The sequence below is a fragment of the Orycteropus afer genome, unplaced genomic scaffold (assembly GCF_000298275.1).
Source record: "Orycteropus afer afer isolate SDZICR_OR568_19922 unplaced genomic scaffold, OryAfe1.0 scaffold00330, whole genome shotgun sequence".
Classification (NCBI taxonomy): Eukaryota; Metazoa; Chordata; class Mammalia; order Tubulidentata; family Orycteropodidae; genus Orycteropus; species Orycteropus afer.
In genome coordinates this window covers 3416235-3419096 of record NW_006921917.1, presented here as the reverse complement: position 1 = coordinate 3419096, position 2862 = coordinate 3416235, and the positions used below count along the sequence as shown (strand labels likewise).

The window sequence follows — 2862 nt, the reverse complement described above, 5'->3', positions numbered from 1 at the left end:
GTATAGGTTGCAGATCGGATGGTGTACCAGTCGCTAGGACTGATTGTTTCCATTAATTTTGGTTTTCTTCTTTCGAGAAATCGAACTTTCACTTGGAAAAATTTCTAGGTAAAGAAAAATTCTAAACTGTGTGAAGGGAAATAACTCTTCAAAGGGACCTATTTTTGTACTTGCTTTGTTCCTATTTCTGCTATGTAGATTGCTCCAGTCTTCCTACCCATCTAAGAGATGAGGTAAAACTAGATTCCAGGATGGATTATGCTGACCACAGAACAGCCGCGGATGCTGCCTGCTGGGGGTGCTGCCAGAAGTGAGAGTGGGCGGGGATCACCTGGGCTACAAGCAAGTACTTCCCTGTCTGGAGTAAACCTACCTGAAGATGGTCCCTCTTCTGTGAAGCAATTATTCTATGCACCTAATCATTCCCAGTGTCTTTATCAAACACTTGGAGTCTTTTACTTCCTCGATCAGCAACCCAAACCCAACCAGCTGAATCAACTGTAACACTCTATGATGAACTGAGTAGGCCCTGTCCCATTTTCTCCATGCAGACAAAGCATCATGAAATCTTGGGAGAGTTTGAACAATCTGTTACTGAATCCTCCATCCCTAACCACAATGTAAATATGTCCTGTGTCCTCAACATGTAATTCTGCAGGGTTAGCAAACTGCAGGGGCTTCGGGTCAGTGCCTTTTTTGTCTGGGGTACCCAAGACTTGAACAAGATCACCAGATGAATTGTATTTTTTAAGTGTATGACCATAAGACCTTGTGCTACATAAATCAAATCCATTGAGGGAATCAACGCAGAGCCACAAAAACATGAATGAAAAATGAGAAGTGCCAGAAAGAAGCTGGCGACAGCTGCACAAACCCAGAATTTCGCCAACAGAAGACGAGAAACCGGGAGAGGGAGGTGAGAGACTGGGAGAGGAAGGCAAGTGCACGCCCAGGCCGTCTCAGACCCAGGCCGAAGCCCCTAATTCCAGCATCTGCTCTCTGGGGATGCTATGAATGGAGCACAAATCCAGGCAAAAAAAAAAAAAAAATCCAAGAAAACCAGTTCAGGACTCCAGGAGAATTTGCAGATACCACCCCAAAACATTCCTTCTTTAATAACAGCTTGCGATCAAAGACCTGAATGTAAAATCTAAAACTATAACGATCATGGAAGGAAAAACAGGAGCAAAGTTAGGGGCCCGAATTTGTGGCATAAATAATCTATTACACATAACTAAAATTCACAAACAGCAGAAGAAAAACTAGACAACTGGGATTTCCTAAATATTAAATACTTATATACATTAAAAGACTTCTTCAAAAGAGTAAAAAGAGAAACTACAGACTGTGAAAAAATATTTGGCAGTGACACAGCCGACAACGGGCTTTTCTCTAGAATTTATAGAACACTTCAGCACCTCAATAACAAAAAGACAAATAATCCAATTTTAAAAATGGGCAAAGGATATGAATATACCCTTCACCAAAGAAGACATTCAACTGGCCAACAAATACATGAAGAGATGCTCACAATCATTAGCCATTTGTTGTTGTTGTTGTTATGTGCTGTCGAGTCGGCCCTGACTCATAGGGACCCTTCCTTGGGTTTCTGAGGCAGTATCACTACAGAAGTAGATTTTCCAACCTTCCTTCCGAGGAGTGGCTGGTGGGTTTGAACCACCAACTTTCTGGTTAGCAATCAAGTGCCTTAGGCACTACACTACCAGAACTCCTCTGGCAGTGATAGTAATGAGTGAAAATCAGAAACAACAAATGTTGGCGAGGGTTTGGGGAAATTTGAATTCTCCTACACTTACAGTGTGATTGTAAAATGGTACAACCACTGTGGAAAATAGTATGGTGCTTCCTTAAAAAGTTAGAAATAGAGATACCATAAGATCTTGCAATCCCACTATTAGGTATACAGTCAGCCCTCCATATCCATGGGTTCTGTATCCACAGATTCAACCAACCACAGATCAGATATATTCAGGAAAAAAATAAAAAAGCAAGTAAGTAGTCAAAACATCTCTCAAAGGCTAAAAAGGGAGTGTAAAGTGTTATTTATATAGTATTTACATTTTATTAGGTATTATAAGTAATTTAGAAATGAATTAAAGTATACAGGAGGATGTATGTAGTCTATATGCAAATACTGTGCCATTTTTTATAAGGAACTTCAACATACACAGATTTTGGTATCTGTAGGGGGTGTCCTGGAACAAGTCCCCTGTAGATTCCAAGGGACAATTGTATATTTAGAGAAATAAGAGCCATGACATGAACAGCTATTTGCACACTCGTGTTCACTGCAACGTTATTCACAGTAGCAAAAAGATGGAAATACCTAAGTGGCTATCAACAGATGAATGGATAAACAAACTATGGTACATACATGCAATGGAATACTATACAACATTGAAGAATAACAATGAATCTGCAAAATATTCTCAACATGAATGAATCTGGAAGACATTATGCTGAATGAAATAAGTCGATCACAAAATAACAAATATTGTATGAGCCCGTTGTTATAAAAAGCAGGAAAGCAGGGGAAAGGACAGAAAAGGCCAGGGGGCCTGGGACAGAGCCAGGAAGCAGCAGTAGGGATCCAGGTAAGGGGAGGTTGGAGAGGTTTGGAACAGCTAAGGGAGACAAACCTGTTTGTCGATTTGTCCTACTGTGGTGACGTGTTGCTGTGAGTCTTGAGAGTGTGCCAGAGGTGTTTCAAACCCAGCAGGGTACACATGGTGCACAGGTTTCAGCGTGGCTTACAGACTGAGACAGACTAGGAAGAAGGAAGAGGCCATCCACTTCTCAAAGAATTGGCCAGGGAAAACCTTATGAATAGCAGAGAAACAC

The 2862-nt window shown here is 41.1% G+C and overlaps 1 pseudogene; it reads right to left on the bottom strand.

The window, feature by feature from the left end:
• Window positions 1-104: 104 nt before the first annotated feature.
• On the bottom strand, window positions 105-824 carry LOC103206837 (annotated as a pseudogene).
• Between the last annotated feature and the right edge of the window lie 2038 nt (window positions 825-2862).